Source organism: Falco naumanni, chromosome 16 (assembly GCF_017639655.2).
Source record: "Falco naumanni isolate bFalNau1 chromosome 16, bFalNau1.pat, whole genome shotgun sequence".
Lineage (NCBI taxonomy): Eukaryota > Metazoa > Chordata > Aves > Falconiformes > Falconidae > Falco > Falco naumanni.
In genome coordinates this window covers 8,034,226-8,054,478 of record NC_054069.1, presented here as the reverse complement: position 1 = coordinate 8,054,478, position 20,253 = coordinate 8,034,226, and the positions used below count along the sequence as shown (strand labels likewise).

The window sequence follows — 20,253 nt, the reverse complement described above, 5'->3', positions numbered from 1 at the left end:
ATCAGGTACCTGATCTGTCTGCCATGAACAGTCTTCCTAGCTAAGAGCAGATCCATTACAGCACGTAGGGTGAGAGAATGAAGTGGGAGATCAGGTTTGAAACTTCTGGGCTGGAAGTACTGCAATATATTTCTGGGTGTAGGTACCAAGATTCTGTTTGGCTGAAAGCAGAGGTAGGGGTAAACAGCCAACTTTATATCCATATCCAAGCTTCGTCTTCCAGAAACTGAATCTAATCATAAAGGTCATTGAGCTACAAACATGTTCCTGACTAATTGTCTAACATCTGCCCATCTCGCTCCGTCATGTTTCTCTTCCTTTTTGCAGCAGTAATCACATTGGAGTTTGTGACTCCTACCCAGACAATTTAAAAGGAGGCAGGAAAATATTCTTGGGAAGGTATTGAATTACAAACTGGGTTAAATTGAAAGAAAGAACTAAAAGCAAAGAGAGATCACTTAATGCCGCCGCACCCCCCCCCCCCCCCCCCCCCCCCCCCCCAGCTTAAGGAAGCAGCATTCTCTTACTGCTACCCATCCTTTCCAGGGAGAGTGATGAGATGAGCAGTCTTCTTTTGTCCCTCCTGGGCTCAATTTACTGTAATTCCTGGTTGCACATGGCAAAAGAGACTGAACATGGATGTTGAACCCAGTGTTGCATATAAAATGAGCCAAAGAATCTTCCCGGTGCCCAGATTCTCCTGGAACAGAAAAATATCCTCTATTTCCTAGGGCCCTAGAAATCCTAACCCCGAAATGGATCCCTATCATAGAATAAAGTTTCTTCTGGCTTTCTGTGTGTGCTCCTATCACACATGGAAGTGTCAGACAGAAGTTTGTTTCACAGTTGTGCCAACTGTGGGAGACATATTTTCCTTACTGGAGTGGGAGATTATTTCTGAGAGATGTCAATGCCAAAGCATCCAGAACGTTGCAAGGTAACTTTGTCCTGCCTGTCCAAGAAAAGGGTCCCCTTGGCCTTGGGTAGCAGGAATTGGTTATGGGCTACAGATTGGTAAATGGCTTGGACTCAGTGTCTTGGTTTGGTGGCTAGTGATACCATTAGTGTGTTTTAAGTCACCTCAGCTCTGTTTCTCCTTCTCCCTTTTTTCTTGCTGTGTCTTGCACTCTAAATATCAAGATTTTTGTAGTATAATGGGGCCTCGACGCCAAATAGTGCCTCTGGGAAATTCGATAACGCCAGTAACACTCATGTGACCCTTAATGTTGAACCTGCTGGTCTTAAATCAGGTGCCCTCTTACCTTCAAAGTACTGTGGAAAGGGATGAGTCAAAATCGGCAGGGGGACTGCAGGAGATGTCTGATTGAAACCCTGGGCTCTGCCATAATGGATCCATCTCCCTTTCTGCTAGAAAGTTTCCGAGGAGTAATAAATTCACTCTAGGTCTGCACTGAATGCAAAATTGATAGGCTGCAGGAGCCACAGGGAATCAATTTTGTGTGTGTGTGTGTGCTGGCGCGTGCGCCATCAGTAGCACAGTCTCTGTGTGCACTGCATATACATTTGCTCCCTTTCTCTTCTTCCTCCTGCAGTGGCCTGCGGATGCCACAGAAAATTGATTTTTTTATGAAATAAAAAGGTGAACTGTGGCATTAGGCAATTCTAAGCCATCTGTCTTGTCAGGACTCTTGTTGGAGGGAAGGCGCGCGCACACACACACAGCTGAAGATGTATATCCTTCTGTCTGAGAGAGAAATTTTCTTTTGTTTTTCCTACAAAATCCATAAGTAAGCACAGATTCTCTTTCCCTTAAAGAAAAGTCAGCACACACAGCACGTCCAGTTGCATGCATGTGGGTTTTTTCTTGCCACAAAAGAGCCTGATCCTGCCAAGGTGCTGAATCATTCCTGAAAAAGCCAAGCACCTGCAACATTCCCTGCATACAAGGTGAATTGCAGCTTCCTAGAGCCACTGAGGTGCAATCAGATATGTCTTTTAAACTCACCCAAATACAATAATCTACTGAAACAAAGCAAGAGATGCTGAGTCATGGCCCAGCACTTCTGTACTACTCTGTTCACCCGAAGAAGCTGGAAATGGGTTGGCTTTCCTTAGCTGGGGAAGTAGGAGAGGATAGGAGGGCACCCCAAAACCTGGGGGCAGAGCTAAGGTGGGTCTGGTAACCTCTGCAGAACTTGCATGTTTTTTAGCGCTGGTATGTCTTTGATGATAGTTATATTTATTTTTCTCCCCTTGTCTTTTTCATGTTAAACTGTCTTAGTTACTGGTTTTGCTTTTCTTCTCTTTTTATGTTTTGCTGCACTCTACAGACAGGTTCTCAGCTGCTGTCGTGATAAAGGATATTTCAGAACTATGCCATGTGTACAAACTCCTCTAAAGTTAAAAGAAAAAGAGATTACATTGTATTCCTCCTATATTTCAAAAACGTTCACTCTACCTTGAAGAAATCACAGTTTTTGGAAAGGATTTTACTTCCAGTCTGTAAACTGTGCTGTTTGTCTTTCCGAGGGGCAAGCTGTGCCTTCCTTTCATTATTTCAATATTGTATCATGCTGAAGAGCCTCTGTTTTGAGATCATGTCAGAGATTACAAAGCCCCAGAAACCTCTTCTGTCCCCAAAAAATCAATCAACCTAAACTAATACTTTAGTGACTCCTTTTCTTACCAAGGAAACAAATTCAGGCACACACACAGGCATGAACAAAAAAAAAAAATTTTTTTTTTTTTTTAAGAAGCTAGGGGCTGAGGAGGACCTCGTCTGGTCAATGAAAGAAAGAGACGGATGTCTGGTGCCATGGCAATGGAACAGGGATTACTTTGCACTGGAAAATACATTCTTTTTTTTTTTTTTTTTTATGCCAGTTTTTTTTTTTTTTTTTTCAGGCAGCTAAGAGTTGTCACCGAGTCTGAGAGGCCCATTTAGAGGAAAACGAGCCTCTGAGTGGAATTGAATGCTTGCTTTCACAGGCTGCTGCTTGAACAGTCTGCTTTGCTTTTCAGGCAAGTCAGGATGCAAACACCCATATTTGTTTAGAGCACTTTCACAATCACAGTGTGTATGCATATGTGTGTATACTTATCTATATAAAGTAAGAGTAACTGGATACAGACTTGGGCTACTAGGAGCATACATTAGTAACAAAACTATGCAAGCATATCTAACATGGCCAGATATATTGTGTATGATTCTGTGAGAATTTATCACTTTGCTGCTGAGGATATTGTGTCTGATTTGGGGAGTATTTAGCATTTTATTGCCATTAGGCTAGATTTTGACTGGGATTAATTAATTATGGTTGATGCAGGTCAAGACATTTTCTGACAAAAGGTATTTTTTCACAAGAAGCAGTTTGATTCTGTGCTGCTTCCCCCCTACCCCAAATTCTAAGTGTTTCTTTGGAAACAAGTTACAAAGTATCAAACTGAAGAAAGTATTTTGGTCAAAACAATGTTGTGTTAAAAATTTGTCTTGTTACTGTAAACATTTTACAATAGAATTGGCCAATGGAAACATACTGAAGTGACACTGTTTTAAAGAGTTGTTTTTGTTTTTTTTTTTAACTGCGTTTTGAATTTCTGAACATTTTAGAGGTTTGAGATTTTTTTGTCACCTCTCAGGGTGAGGGAAAGGCTTGCTTGCAAATGTGTACCAGCCAAGAGATGAAGGCACTCTCTGATTTGACCCATTTTGTAGTGAATACACCCACCAGCCTCCAGGCAATGAGTTACTAAGTAGACTATTTACAGCAGGTAAAATGGAATAAAATAGCGTTATGTGATTTTTCTGGGCTGGCTGAGGCATTTCCAGGTGATACCAGCTCAGAGCTCTGTGATACCTGGGGTCCCCTTAGTGGCTCTTGCCTCTCTCCTCTGCTGAATTTCTCTCTGTTTGCCATTCCAGAGGACAAGAGTGTTTCTTCCTGCCCCATGTGGCAGATGGAACCCAGAAGTTAGTTCCTCTGCAATGTGTGGACCTGATTCTTCAGTGCTTTGGGCCTTCCCTAGCTGTGGACTTTGGAACTGGGTTGGTTTCTGCCATTTGAAGGACCAGGCAGTGTATTAACTTTGCAGCCTTGCCTGCTGGGTCATTCAGACACACATTTCACTGGCATGAATGATGGCACAAGTTGCAAAATATTTACTCCCTGCTGACATTCTGAGATGCTGTCGCTTTTAACCATAGTGAAATTGCCTTAACATAAAAGCCAAAACACGGTTTTAAGCTATGTTAATCATATTCTATACATGCCATGCTTTTTGCATAGCAGGGCCACATTAAAGCCTTTGAAATCTTATTGTAACATTTTGTGCGCTCTGTCCTTTCTGGGCTGAGTAGATGTTATAAAGTATGTTGTTGTAAATGGTATTGTGTATCTTCTTTCTCCTGTCTGGAATGAAAAATAGCTCCTCTCTTTGATCTTCCCTCATTTGCTAAAAAGTAACCAAAAATAATCCCCCCCCCCATTTTTTTTTTTTTTTATGTTGGGGGTAGGTAGTGAAATGTGACAGGATTAAAAAAATGTTAACCTCCTTTTCAGTGATTACTAACTGTGAAATATAAAATCTCTGTCCAGGTAAAAAATTTGAGTTGTCATAGCAACAGCAGGATGGCTATTTATTTTTGGATTTCCATTTTCACTGATTTATTTAACACATTGACAATCCATTTATAATGAAGAGGAATTCAAGAGGGTTTTTGTTTCTGGCTAGGTTTATACTAAGCCAAGGTTGGGTTACTTTTCTTCATAGAAAATAAGCAAAGATGAAGGAGGTAAATAAGAAAGAAACCTCGTGGTTTTCAGGGGCTTTTCTTGTAGGCTGACACAGGTGCTGAGGGGTGCTCGGGGAGTGAAAACATGACTGACTTTTTTATTTTATGTCTTTTAGAGGAACCCTGATGTTATAAAACAGAACAAAGATTTAAGTCCAGTGCAGCTGTGAGGCACGAGAGCCGTAGATACTCCCCTCCACCTGCCCTTGGTTGCATGCACACGCTTGCTGCCAAGAAGAGGTCATCAGAGCCATTGAAAGTGACACCTACTGCTCCATCTCCTTGCAGAAGTCAGAGCATGCCCCAAGGCTGTGAATAAAAGCCATCTTTCTCATTTTGGTTATGAGCTCTGCAGCTATGCTCAGTGCAGTTCAAGGCAGTCTCAGGCTCAGCCTCTCTGGATCAAATTTGCCCGGTCTTCACAGTGTTTATGTGAAGGGGGCACCTGGTCCGGGGCTTGGAAGGAGCCACAGTGCAGCCTGGAGTTTGAGGAGCCCAAACACGCTCCATGCTTCAGGATGGGTTGGTTCAAAAAATGGTAAAGATGGCCTTGTCTCATTTTGGAGTGTTTTTGTTTGAATGGGCTGTGCTCTGTTTTCAGGAGTGTTCATCATTTGCAAGTCCAGGTGAGGCCAGTTGCCCTTCGGGTAGCAGATGTGTCTGAAAGGTTCTGTTTCTAGTGACTGAAGTCACCCCTGGATACCCAGGTGCTTTGCATCTAAGCAAACAGGCAGCCACAAAATCAGTGGTACCTGGGAATTTTCATAGCTTACAGTAGCATTAGTCAAAGCACTTTGACAACACTGAAATGTAACAAAAAGCCCAAGAAATGCCTATAACCTATCAATTCCTATATATCTTCTTCCCTGGAAATTTCATTTCGGTGCATACCTTTGAATGTCATCAAATTTAACTGCCACACAAGCCAAATCAAGTTGCAGTGTTTGGTGGCTTTTGAAAGCATCAGGAAATTGGGAAGTCTGAGGCAGATTTTGCAGAAGCAAGCAATGAAATCAAGAGTGGAATAACACAGCAAAAGCAAACCCAGCAGATTTCTGCCTGCGGAACGTGTCTGAGAGTACATAGACGAAGCAAATTTCTGCATGTTTTTTCTCACAGCCTGTCTTTCTGCAATTGCTCTGCAGATTGGTTTCTCTCTGGGATTTGTTTCCTCTGATGGATTTGGGTGACTAAGATTGATGGCTTTAAAAGAACTAGTGTTGATGACACATTTGTAAGGCTTGGTAAAAATTGTGAGCCTGGCAGATACTGGGGAAGTCTTCAATCATTTTCTTTTATTATTGCTGTTTGTGGCATGAATCTGGACTGTTTTCAAGACAAGCACGACAGGAGGCCAGCAGCTGACCAGGGTGAGTGTTGTACTTGCAGTCCAAACCTGTTAATCTGTGAACTTCAGGAAAAGGTGAGCTTTGACCTGTGCGTTAGATAAAATCAAGCATTATTTCCAGATGTGATCTTGAGCATATAGAGAGGAGAGTACTGTCCATCAGGCACTGGTGCTTCCCCTGTTTGTTCTGATGAAGGAATCAGCCTGAAAGTTGTCTTTGGGGCTGAAAGAGGGGGAAGGGTGGGAAAACCCAAGAAATCAACTTCCAGGCATAAATACAATATGAACAAGTCATAAACATTATTAAAGCAAGTCTATCCCTGCAGGGCAGGTTTTTCTTCATAATGCTTTCCTGATTACGCTTCCGCAAAGCTGGGGAAGTGAATAGTGGGCTGATTATCCATGGACCATGATCTACATCAGTGTAGAACTGTTTCCATTGTATGTGAGGAGAGAACTTTGCATATTTACTGGAAGGGGATAGTCATCCTGCTTCTTATTCTGTCTTCAAATTCACAGTGGGCCAGATCCAAAACACAGATATGTCAATGGGATTCTTTGTTTGGGCTCTTCTTATGTCCCGCATTACCATTGCAAAACCTGCCCTGTTTATCATCTTAAATATACGTGCCATAAACAGACCTCGTATTGACACAGTTTGTGATCAAACCCCAGACTGATTTGTCAAACACTTTGTAAAATAGGAAGATCAATGGATAGACAACTAGGAAATATTTCTGCAAAGGCTGTATATAAGAAGAAAAAACCCAAACAAAATATGACTGACTCTGTGACGTAACAGAATTGTCTCTAATTGTTTTTTTCTGTAAAAGAAACAGAACCCTTGAGAGAAATCCAAGTCCTTTTGCATAATGCTTTCTTGGAGCCAGACTCCAGTTGTCTAGTTCGTCTTAAGCACCACTGACTTTACTGCATATACAGTATGGCACTGCTTGCTATGAGAGACCAGATCTGATCTTTGATCAATAGTCAGAAAGCATCAGACTTTGTGTAAAGGTTTGTGTCAGTAAGTATATCACATAAAAGACCACTCATGCTTGATACAGTCAGAATAGCGTTTTTTAAACAAATGCACAAGGTGTGCTAGTTTCATTATTGAATTATGACAGAATTTTTTCCAGCACCTCAATTAACATTCATTTACTAAGTACTAAACCATTTTTTCTGTTAAACATAAAGATCAGTGCTAGGAGCTATACATTCTGAAAGATAATTGCATGATGTAATTCTGGTGCTTCAACAATTTGTACTGAAATATTGATGGATATGTTCTAACATATTTTTTTTACAAGCATATTTCATAATCTTTTAAATATCTCTCTCCTGAAAACTTTAGTATAAAGTACAAATCCTCTTTACATAATAGAAGTTTAATGCATCTGGATACTGCTAACCAAACAAAAGTATTTCAGACTGATATCTATTTTCAGAAATAAAAGAAGTTGTTAACATGTAAGTGTGAATTTATGAGGACTATGCAGTAGCAGAAGGGCATGACTAAGGATTCTCAAACAGTTAAGGGTTCCACTTTAGTATTAGAAATATGAAGTATCTTTTCTGGTTCTCGTTAGCATAACTAAGAATAAAAAAACTTCCGTTTTCAAACAGAAACTTAATGCTAAGTGACACTTGGCATAATCTCCTTAGGAGAGTCACTCTGTAGTCTTACTGTCTGTGCTACGGTTCTAGCATTAAACCAAGACTTGTACAATGAGAAGAAACGCAGTGAGGTTATACAGGACAATGAAGGACTATCTCAGAGGAGGAGGCCTCACCCATAACCAGTATTTGGAAGAGCAGTTAGTTCAAGTGGTTTGTATGAAAAATGTCATGAAAATGGTATGAAAATTTGTCATGAAAACAAAACTTTGATAGAGCAAATAATAGTAAGTAGTCAGGATAAAGCATTTAGTTGTGAATTTACACAAACTGTGCAGAAAGCTCTTTTGTTTGCTATAGGAGGAAGCTGTAGGGAGACTCCAGAGTGCTGAAAGCTCTGCCTTGGGCTGTTGGATTAATTGACACAGAAAAGTTGAGGGGTTTACCTTTACCACTGCTATTGGTTCCTAGTGCGTGAAGAAAATGTAAACTGCAGGGAAAGGCCTGTGAAATCTGGTAAATATTCCTTGAATTTGCTACAGTGTCCTGCTCAGTTATGTACTTACAATGAGTTTCTGTTTCTGTGTTATTCCACTATCCACTTAGCAATTTCAGGCCATGATGGTTTTTCGCTTATCTGCAGAGTTCTCTTTCCTACCTTTGTCTGGCAGCATTCTCTCTCTTTTGGTGCATCTGTCCTGCATCCTGTCCCATCTGCTAAAAAATTAAGTAGGACTTGTACAGGCAACAGTTCTGAACCCTGCTAGTTCACCCCAGCTTTGTCCTGGAAAGTCCCCTCCACTGACAATGAGACATAGATCAGCCTTTCTTCCCATTCAGTCTTTGGCTTTTTTGGTAAGACCACAAAGATGGATGTTTACTGTGATAATGGTGTTGACATTTGCTCACCAGGAATTGGAGCGAGACCATCATTTCATGTCATATAGGTCTCCAGTAACAATCAAATGCTAATGAGTGCCAGGCCATTAGAGGCCTGGCATGCACTCCAGCTAGTGTCCTAAACTCGGTGTCCCATTATCCATTGTATCTGCTAGGTATTGCTACAGTTTGCCCTGTCAGCAAAGATGTTGCACAACCAGCTAGTGACCACCCAAGCCTATTCTGTTTAGGCTAGATGCCATCTTTTTTGGGCAAGTGTACAGATCATGTCTTGAACAGTGCCAGGCACACTGTTTGTGCTTCATTTTCTGCTTATGAGCCTGGTTGAACAAAAAAGGCTATATGTGTATATATATACGTACCAGTAGTGTTCATGTTACATACAATCTGACACCTGGTGGATGGTCCTTGGGGATTATAATGAGGCACCCACTGCTCTACAGCATGTTTTGGCAACTGGGAGGGCTGGCGAATCCCATGCCTGTCTTCCTTTTGCAAGTCTTTGAGTTTCTTTTTGGCACATACTTGCAACGAAGCACAAGATGCAAATACTGCCAAAGCTTCTTGTAGAATAGATGACATTTATATTGTTATGCAGTTTGCTGATCTAAACATACCATTGCCTTGCCTTGATAGCCCAGGGCAAGTGCTAATCAGCTTGTTTCATGGGCACTGTGCCATCTGAAAGGGTGAGCACAAATAGAGACAGTATGTGCATCATCGAGGAGTGTTGCAAGAACACGATTCCCAGCTGAGAGTATTGAAATGTGTCTGTCTCCTGAGCTGGCATGTTGGCATGTAAAAGATAAGTGACAGCATGAAGTATAATGTATTTGGAATAAATCAAGGTTATATTCCTTGGCTGCTTTAAGCTGGTTTTCATTATATAGGTCACATCGTCAACTGATGTAAACTGGCATAGCTGCATTGAAAGCAGTGGAGTTCACCGATTTTGATCTGCTGAGCATCTGGCCCTGTCTGACTGTTCTCCATGAGAAGCTTTCCTTCTCATTTTGCCCTCTACGGCATCATCAAGGGCTGTTTAAAAGGTAACATGTAAGATGAGGAGTTTGGTTTCCTATATTGTCTTCATGGCTCTGTCAGTAACGCTTGATACTGGGCAGTTTGCCCTCATCTGTGTGCCTTGCTTCACCTAGTATATGTAACAGTACTTTTATTTAATTAGTACCTTAGTGCTAAGGGCTTTACTCAAGCTTTGCTGGAATGGCAGGCATGGTGGCATAGTTCACATGACTGGATGGATATTGCGATGGATGGATGGATACAGCTCTTTGACAAAGATGTACCTGGAAAACAAGGAGAGGGGGTTGTGTTTTGTGCAGAGGAGCAGCAGTGGGTGTTGGAAGCTTCTGGGTTGGGATCAGAGTGGGCAGAGCCACAAAGAAGATGTTGCAGTGGGCAGCTCCTATTAACCACCTGATGGAGAGGAAGACGTGAGCAAAGTTTTCTTTAAACAACTGGGGAAAAAAATCCTGTCATAGCTGCAACAAGGGGAATTCTGATTGGCTATGGGGGATGGGACGGGACGGGGGGGGGGGGTGGGTGGGACGGGGGGACAGACCTCAAACCTGAGGGCGTGGTGCAGCACAGGAGCAGATGCCCAGAGAGGCTCTGGGATCTCCATTCTTAGGGATTTTCAGAGCTCAAGTGGGCAACACCAGATTCAGTTTTGAGGTTAGCCATGTTTTGAGTAGAAGGATGGCTTAGGTGACTTCCAGCAGTCTTTTACAACCTCTATGTGAAACATTTTTCTACAAATCTCTGTGATTCTCATTTTGTCCTGGATTAGCAGGCAGACAAGGTGTAGCCTGTCCATCCTTGTCCTTGCTTTCAGTAGCATCTGAAGTACCCTCAGTGCCATCTCCTGCCTTCATTTGGCTGGTTTATGTACTGTCCTTTCCCTCTTTCTGTGATTTTCTTGCACCCATTTCCTATTTGCTTGCTTGTTTATTCATCAGACTGGATTTTTCTGGCCATGTTTTCAGGAAAGCACTGTCTATGGGTTTTACATGTAAACAGTTGCATTTGAAAACCACCGAAGATGCACTGAAAATGGATACTTGCATGAAATAACAGGGGACTTTGGATGTACAAGTAGAACTCTAATAGCTGACTTGAATTTGTTTTGGTAATCTGGCCCTTATCCCAGACTTTTTGAAAGATAATCATCATTCAAATAGAGGTTTTCATTCACTATAGCATACATTTTATATTTCACTATGTAATGTATAGCCTTCCATATACTCAAGGAAAACAGTTTACAGAGTTAATTGCTGAACTCTGCAGATATAATACTTTAAGTGGGTTATGTTAGATACGAGTTTATGTTAAAAAAGAAGAAATGTTCTACGGGAAAGTTATTGTTTAGGGAACATTGATTTGCATGAATTAATGTTTTCACTTCTGTTGATAGTTAAAAATGGATATTTAAGCTAAGCCACATTTTTAGTGTAACGTAAGTGCTTCATGAGCTATGAACCCAGGGTATGAGCTGAAGTCCAGTGTTTGGTTGGTGGGTTTTTAAGTCTTCAAATTTCAGTTGGCGTTGGGTCAAACTGTGCCAAAGATTTTAATTTTTTAAATTTTATTTTATTCAAAAAAAAACACCAAATAGGCTTAGAGACAGGTGGATGTTTTGGAGTTCTCATTGTTGCTTACTTACTTTAGACAATCCTCTCCACCCTTCTGTCTCAGCCTACCTATCAGTAAAATTAGGGGTGGTGTTAATGATCCTACCTGACACAGTCATTATAGAAATTAACTGATGAATATTTGTACAATACAGTATTTGTACAAAGGTAGTGTATTACATGTACTGCAGGAGCAGCCATCTGTCACACACACCACACATCTCAAATTTAAAGACTGCAGCAAATATTTTGAGCTTGGGAAGTTAAGTAACTTTGGCAGGACTCAAATCTTTTTCTTGATGTTGTTGCTGGTTTTATTACTTGTTTTTTATATTTTAATTCAGAATATTGCCCAGGTCTGTAACTGCTGTCAGCTATTGTGACTTTACTTGCCCTATAGTTTGGGGTTATAGCACAAAGAGTCTATGTAAGAGGTTCATCACTGCTTAGAAGGTGTTAGTAGTGAAGCAGACATACTGTCTGAGTTTAATTTAAAATTTTCTCCCATGTAGCTGAGTGTTGGTGACAGATTGAGAGAGAAGGAATAAACCACAGCATTGTGTTTTAAAACAACCCAATGGAACAAAGGGTATATGTATTTGCTTTCCATAGTTCTCTTTAATTACCTCGTATTTCTGTGTCATGCTTGATTGTGTTTAAAGGAAGGTTGCAGATTCACATATATATAAAGATGGAGAGACTAAGGATGATATTCACGTGAATCTGGTCTTAGCCAATGAAAGCAGAAATGTGAATGTGGAGCTGTCCTTCATCAGTGGAGCACCAAGAGAGTGGATCAGGGCTCTGAAGGCAGGAGCCTGGCTTTCCTAATAGTCAGCAGAGCCTTGAGTTGAGGGCTCACAGCTTCTGCTGTTAGGAAGTTCTGCTTCTCTATGGCTAAAGTATATGCCTTAATGCCGACGAGTACCTTGAGCAGCCTCCCTTCTGCCAATGTAACTCTGCTGATTTCAGTAGACGAACACTGGAGAAGGTGGCGCAGCCAGCTCTGACCTCAGGCATTGTTTCAGCAAGAGGCTCTGGGTCTTGATTAACTTGTACTGACAGACATGTCCACCACAGTCAGCTGGATTCTCATGTACCTACCAATGTACCGAATTACCTGAATTCTCCAGGCCTAGACTCACTCTCTTAGGCATAAATAAAACTTTCAGCGTGTGAACAGAGCTGGGCTCTCCAGCAGTCAATAGCTCAGTAAAATGTGGAGATCACAACTAGTTCCCCTAATGAGTGTGAATTTCCTTCTCTTTCAGGATCTACCAGTGCTGCTCAAGTCCCTTCTGTGAACCACACAACAGAAGCTGCTGTCCCAATTCATGGTTGCTCCTTCCCACTGGCAAACAGCCCAAGGAGGAGCTGTTTATAGGTGAGATGTTCAGCATCCAGTCAACTCTACTTACATTATGCAAATGTGCAACATTAGCTTTTTGCTCCTTTCTGTTAGAAAAGCCTTACCAATTGTGAATGGAACTGATAATTAAGAGCTCAGAAGCTTTATAACCCATTGCTATATTTATACTATATTTGTACAAAGGTAATATAAGCCTTCGACATATTACACAAGTCCATTGCTTCTGCATGATTATCTTCTTTCTCTTTCCTCCTCTCTTTCTATTCTGTGAATTTTTATTCTTTGGAACACCTCCTGCTACGTCTTGTTGCAGCTAAAATTGATCTCACCTGTGAATTTAACATTAACTTTAAAGGCATTACTGTGTCTCTAAGTGAATGTCAGTATGATACTGGCACTGGAGTGGGTCACTGAAAGAGAACGAAGAACGGCAGGGTGGACTCAGTGTTGAATAACCATGCAACATGGAGGTAATTCAAAAACTAATCGGAGACAGACATAAAAAGAAGTTGTCTTCTGAAATGCAGAAGGTCAGGTAAAATGAAAAGCAAAGCTGAAAACAGTGAATCTGTTTCACATCAGTGAAGGCAGAGGAGTCCTACCCAGGATTAGTTTGGCCACTGTCAGCGTTTGGTGCTGCAGATAACATGAGTTCCATAGTAACGATTTTTTAACCTGAAATTCTTGTGTGCAAGGATGCATATTAACTAGAAAATGGACTTGAGTTTCACTGAGATCATTAAAAACTAGCTTTATTTTATTTTCCACCCACCATCCTGCTCAGAAAAATGGACTTTTTTTTTTTTAAGTCCTTAAATAAGGATGAAAATTTAGTGTTAGGCAGATGCTGTCATTTTCTTCCTACCTCTCCAGCAAAAACCCACATGTGATGTGCTGCATTGGGCCCTGAGGCTATAGGATGGAACCTGCAGCACATGCCCAGGGACTTGCAGTCATATGAGTCATATGTTGCACGGACCAAGTTTAATCGCAGAGAGAATGTTACAACACAGGAAAAAAACCCTGAAAATAACAGGAATTGGTACAGTATTTGGGCCATAAACACAGGTTAGAACAGTCTGGGTATTTGCTTTAATCCTCTCTGATTCTATTTTGAATTGCAATGTTCCTACTTGCTAAACCACTTTCCATTTTTGCTGTTTTACCATGACATAAGGAGGAGGGATATTTTGGAAACTGGAAAACTGCCACTTGCACCAGAATGGCATGCTGCCGCTAATTTTTGCAGGTTTTTTGAACTGAGCATTGCTACTCTGAAAGCTCTGTCATCCTCTTCTTCCAGGATTCCCCACAGAGATCCCCACCCTCTTACAAAGCAGGACATGCTCCAGGTTACAGGACTTTTGTTCCTTCCTCTGCAAGCTGTGCTGCCTCACCAGCTTCAAAATCAGGCACTTTGAAATGATGAACTGAATATTTGAGAGGATGAAGGAGTTTGGATTTATGGGCTCTTCCTCCCTTATCTTCAGCAGCACAGATTCAGTGGGCCCAAACATTGCCAAAAGATGAGGAGTGTGAGCACATCCTTAGTGTAGACAGGATGAAAAGTTGCTCCATGATATGTATTGATGTAGTTTAGCATAAGTTCATTCAAAGCTCAAGCAAAACAGTTCAACTCTCCGTGAAGGGTTTGGCTTTGTGGCATCGAGGTGGCAAGGAATCATTGGTGCAGCATGTTGGCTGGGTTGAAAGAGAGGTGCTTGTGACAGTCCTAGCCAGGAAAATGCTTGATGATGGACATTTCAGTAGCTGATGTTGCACAGTAGCTCATGATGAAGCAACCTGAATGGTAGGTAAGAGCTGGAGATGAGGCTTGATTTTTTTGTTTGTTTCTTTTTTTTTTTCTTCTCCCAGTATAATGAAACATTACAAGGGTCTTGCTTTGCACCTTTGCTTGCTTATGTTCTGCCATAGGTTTGGGTGAGGTTTAGCAGGCATGACAGGTAGCTACGTTGAGGGAGAATCTCAAAATGTGTACAATGACATAGTGAAGCCTCTGTTATAGAGGGGTAAACTAATCTCACTTCTACTTCTTTGTTTTTTTTCCTTTTCCCTTGAGCAGAAATTTGAGGAAGTCATTTAATGTCACCTAGTGAGTTTTAATGGAGGCTTGGAAGAAGAAGAAAAAAAGCCCTCCAGTGTCTGCTTGTTTCTTAGGTATGCCACATTGCCCACAGCTAGTCTCACCACTCCCAGAGAAAGTTTGTGTAAGTCCTAAAATAATTTCATTCCGCTGGCCCACAAATATTCCCATTTGGTCAGCCTTATATAGAGTAATTACTGTTTAACAAGACACCACAGCTGGGTTAGGGCTTATTTTGGGTTGTAAGTTATAAAAAGCTGTTTGTAGAAAAAAATATATTAAAATTTACTATGTTTGTCAATCTGTTATTCTAAACAAATAAGTCTAGAAACTTATTAGTTTACTTGTTCTTTTTTACTTGTTTTGCTTTAAGAGTCAGCATTCATGAGATTACTGGCATTAGTGCCAAAGGCATCCAGCCATCTCATCCTGGCTTATTTAGGTATGTCTGCACTCCAATTTAAAAAAATGTAATTGTTAGGTAGCCAGGTGTTGTGGTGATATTGAGCAAGTATTGTGGAGTGGCACATTCTCAGGGAAGGGGGTCAAGGTTTAACAAGTGGAGACATGGGAAGTTCATTTTCATGAGCAGGTGATAGGTGTGATGGGTGGGAAGAAGCATCCTGAGGAAACGTGTTGGCTCTGTGCTCTCCTCCAAATAGGTCCTTGCATTTTATGTACCTGAAGTGCTGTGCCCAGAGCAGGAAGTTCATTCCCACAGCTGTGCTGTGGTATAATTAGCGTTTTTTCAGACCATGCAGAGTCCAACATCAAAGTTCCTTCTAATTTTAATAACTTTGATATATACATATATATGCATGTATTTTATATTAGTGATTATATGGGTATATGTGTGTGTACAGCTAGAAAAAAAGAAAACACGTCTATGTATATACATGTGTCATTTCTTATCTGCTACTAAAATACAGGTGTCTGTGGGAAACAAGTTAAGCTGTTATTGTACAAGAGTTCAGGAAGCTGAGAGTATTGTATTCACTTACGTGGTTTCCCATGCTGTGTTGGTCATTTCACCTCAAAAATTAGCATCCTACTCTATTTCACAGAAGACCCCAATATTTTTAGTATTCATAGGAAAGAATGTTGTCCACTGGGACAGAGCAAGACGCTGTGTATCAGGATTTAGGGTTTGATTGTCTTTTTCTACTTACTTTATGGCCTGGGACAATTCTTAGCATTCTTCTGTGCCTCTGTTTAATAGCAAAATGGGACTAGTAACATTGAGTTACCTTGCACAGAACTATCTAAAGATGAAATACAAGTTTGGAGACCTTTTACTAGCCTTTGGCATCAGAGAATTAGAGGAGTTATGAGAATCATTCCTGTATTTTGGCTTTATTAATGATACGAACTTCTTGAGAAATTTTATTAATGAAATGGAGCTGGGAAACAAACCAGAAGCAGATAGGCAGAAATCAAATCCCTTTGTGGACAGTTATACAATGTGCTAAGTAAGGATGGCTGCATCCTTGGATTTTTTCTCGTGAAAAATTCTGAAATGCATATGGAAAAAAGTTTCCTCTCTATAACAAAAGTGATGAGACAACTGGCATTTCAATAATATTTAAGGCAAGACAGATCTGAAAAGATATACATTGGAAATTATGGAAATCTTTCAAACTGGAAATCTGAAACCAAAATTGAGACTGGGAACACAAGCTGTTGGCTCAGAAGTGACTCTCAGGCTTCTTGGCTCCTTATTCTTCACCAGCTGTGCCAGAGAGGTGGGGAATGACAGCCTGGAAGCCCTGAGGTCTAAGCCTTGGACCAGAAGCAGATACATCATGGGGTGGGGAAACAGAGATATGAACACAGTTTTTCCTCCACTTGCGTTTCCTGTCAGGGCATCCATCGTGTTATTCCTTATATTCATATATTTCTTATGCCTGTTACCCCAGGTTGTGCCTGTGAAGTGTTGGAGGTGAAGAAGTGCACACCCATCCTCTTTGCCTTTCTTGCCAAGGACAGGTACCACGTGGTCCCTCAGGACTGAACATACTGCCAGGTAAGGGAGCACACCTTCCTCCCTGGGTGGTGGAGTGACCAGTTAAATGTGAACTGACCCTGTGGTAGTCCTAGCAGCATAGGTTGTAACATACCAACTTTGCCTTTCTGTTGGATATTTCCTACGTGTTCATAGTAAGAATTTAGTTCTTTTTCCATCTACAGCCATTCTAATAGGTCCAGATAAATGTTGTTGTGTAGGCACCAACAGTAAGGAGAAAACAAGTTTGATCCCAGGCCATCAGGGACTGAATCTTTTCCATTGTAGGTTGCTTCTTGAATTAGTCTGAAAGAGCTTTCATTTTATTTAAAATGCTTTTATTGATCAAAAAGGCTTTGTTCATAGGCTCTATCTTCTTGAGTGGCTGAAGCAGGCTTAACTCATGACAGGAGTTCTCATTTGAGTTCATTTTTATCATCTTGGTGGTTGCTAAATTTCAGGCTTTTCTTCTCTGTAAAGGTAACTGCAAAAGAGGCACATGGTTTAGAGAAGAAAAAGTGTAGGTTTCCTTCCAGTCCATTAATTTTCTTTCATTGAGCTTTGTACCAGTTTGAGTGCACAGCTGAGAGAAATCAAAACACAGACATCTAGACTATTACATAAGATCAAAAAGAGAACAGATTTGTTTTTAAGCTGAGTATAATGTTTTTGTCTGAAGTCATGAACATTTTTGAGAGCGCAGAACATTCTTCCTGTTCTGCCTCAGGATGAAACTTAGTTCATATGAACTGCAGAGAGATCCTAAAATATTTGAAGCCGTTTAATTCCAGGTCCTTACTGACTGAGGCCAAGCAGGGATTTGAACCTGATTTTCATATGCGCTCTTTTCTTCTCTTTCCTCCTTTTAACTTGATGTTCCATATTATATTGATGATTCTGTGGATTTCATAAAAATGGATTCATTCAGGTCAGACACTCAGGAATTATTTTTTTTAATCTGACCCAGTGTTTTGTGTCCAGCCACCCCCACCCCTGAAATAAATAAATAGATTTTCTGTGGAAATTTCCATAGAACATTTTCCTGTGTCTTTGCCTCATAATTATATTATTTTACAATATTTTAAGTTATAACTGTTCCTAACTGAGTGTCTGTATGATGTAAAGGACAAAGAGCAAGTGGAATGTCTAGGCTAATCTCCTGTCTAAGGGACAGCTTACAGCCAATGTATGTGCATCCAGCCACAGTGGATAGCTTTGCTGGGTTCATTGACCTCTGTATACATGTCTGCTAGAAACAGGCTAGAAACTGGACTGAACTCCTGCTGCTGCTAGCCACTTCCAGTCCTGAACAGAAAAGGAAACACCAGTTTTTCTTCCACAGTCCGGATGCTGACTCACCTGTGTGGTGAAAGAAAATAGCCAAAGGGTAGCTATTTCACCAGTGTCCCAGTGTGCCTGGGGATATTTCATCAGCTGCTTTACTTGGGCAAGTTAAACTGGAAAGCTTTAAGGCCTGAGGACAGTTCAGTAGTTACTCACACTTAGCTTGGCTGTGTGGTTGATGCCCTGGTGCCTGAGGTCCCAATCACCGATAAGTTTTATTTCACAGTCTGGTTTAAAGCTACTGGCAACATCTAGTTGTTTTGCATTGATGTTTCATTGATGCATGGTGTCAATTCAAGCCTCTTTTGTTTGAATTTGGAAAAATGTTCCAACTCATCTGCCTCTTCTCTGTGTCTGGTTCCAGGTCCTGACCTGGTCTGTGGTAGGACTGGGGAGCTGTCCCACTGCTGTTGTGTTTTACTGCCCAGCAGCTGGGTTTTGGTGGGGTGGGGAGAGCCGAGCTGACAGCGATGTGCAGGACGAAGGAACCACTGTTCCTGAATTTCTGAAGGCTGGCGGTGACCAAGCAGCACTGTTGTCAGTGGCCCTCCTGGTGCAAGGCAGGAAAACTTCCTCTGACCTTGTGCAGTGTTTCCATGCCCTCTGCCTGCCCTGGAAGGCCTCCAGATGCCTTCAGACCAAACAACTTTGTAAAAGCTTGCTGGAGAGGGCATCACTTTTAATACTGCATGGAAGAAGATTTCTCCCCTGCTGTACACCTTCTCCTTATTTTCAGAGCCAGCTGCCCTGATGAATACCCAAGCTGGGGACATGAGTTCAGGCAGGCTACCAGAAAGGATCTCCACATCTGGGTCAGTGCTCAGGCAGGATGCTGATGGTCCGTGAACCGTGCCTGCAAGGTCGAGGTCTGAGCTCCTCCTCACGTTGAGCCTGTCCTGAAGTTCAGGACTGGAGCAGGCAGTGCCTGTCTTTTGCTGACAGCTCTCTGCAGCGCTGCTTCGCTGTCCGTCCGCCGTCGATGCCCACCTCTGCCAGGATGGCCGATAGAGCCAATCTCTGCTTATCTGAATGCAGAGACACAGGCAGCAAAAGATTTAATGCAAATGTGGCGTCGCACAGCCCTGTTCCTTCCCACAAACTATTGATTACGGGCCTGATTGGCTCTCCCCGATAATGGCCATAGGCAGAAGCCAACAGGGCGAGGAGGAGGGAACCTGTCAGGATCATTCGATGCGGCCGGTGAGCCAATGAGAGGAGAAAGCCGGTGGGTTGGGCTGGGAGAGAGCAGGGGGGGGGAACTGTCTCAGCAACAGCAGAAAGCAACTCTTTCCCCCTCCCACCCCACAACCATGCTGGAAAGTTCCTGATGATGCTTCTTAATGTATTTGTCTCGCTCACGCCAAGTCTGTACGTGATTGGTGTGACTTTGCTGCATGTGCCGGTTTACCCCTTTTCTCTGTGATCCTGTGGGAAGGGTAGAAGGGAATCTTTCTTTGTCTGCCCTACTAAAACCAACTAGTGAGCACAAGGTAAAGGGTTCTGCTGCTGGATTCATTGCCGTGCAAGCCCTGAGAACAGAAGTGAGTTTTGTGTTGTCTTTTTGTGGTTGGTATCTTCCCCTTGACATCTTTCTGAGACAGTCTGTTGTGCCAGCGGGAGCTGGACACCTGGACTGTATTCTCAGCTCTGCTAAAGAGCCCTTATATGAAGCCAAATGAATCCCTACCCTTCAGAATCCAGGTCACTCCGCCAGGTTGCTGAGCTCTCTGGTTCTGGAATTAGAAGAAAAGCTTTCTCCCTGTGATCTATGGGCTGAGAAAAGCCAGTCCAAGGCACCATACTGCTTTGCTTCTTATCTTTTATCTGCCTTATAGCAGGAAATGTTCTTTCTGTCTCTCTGCCTCTCTTATGGTCAATCTATCATTGGTTTAACCAACCGAAAATGAAAATGGCAGTTAAATTTGTCCAAACCTTTTGAACATTTATTGGAACCAAACATTGGAACTTTCAGCACTCCCTTGAAAATGACCTTCGTTGTCCTCCTCTCACCTGCTGCCTCCTCCTGCTCATAAGTATTCACGCATTTATCTCACTATTTGCATGCTGATAATAGACATAGATTTTGTTAGTCCTGCATCTGTCAAGACGGCAAGGACAATAATAGAAGCACCGTCGGGACCAATATATATTGGTCTTAGGAG

At 41.8% G+C, this 20,253-nt stretch overlaps 1 long non-coding RNA gene across 2 annotated transcripts in view; it reads left to right on the top strand.

The window, feature by feature from the left end:
• The first annotated feature begins 509 nt into the window (after positions 1-509).
• LOC121098195 overlaps positions 510-20,253 on the top strand; it is a 96,799-nt gene continuing 77,055 nt past the window's right edge. For both annotated transcript variants that reach the window (XR_005831204.1, XR_005831205.1), the window contains exons 1-4: positions 510-8,237; positions 9,512-9,670; positions 12,544-12,656; positions 16,662-16,768. This is a non-coding gene — a long non-coding RNA (uncharacterized LOC121098195). The remainder of the gene's footprint in view (positions 8,238-9,511; positions 9,671-12,543; positions 12,657-16,661; positions 16,769-20,253) is intronic.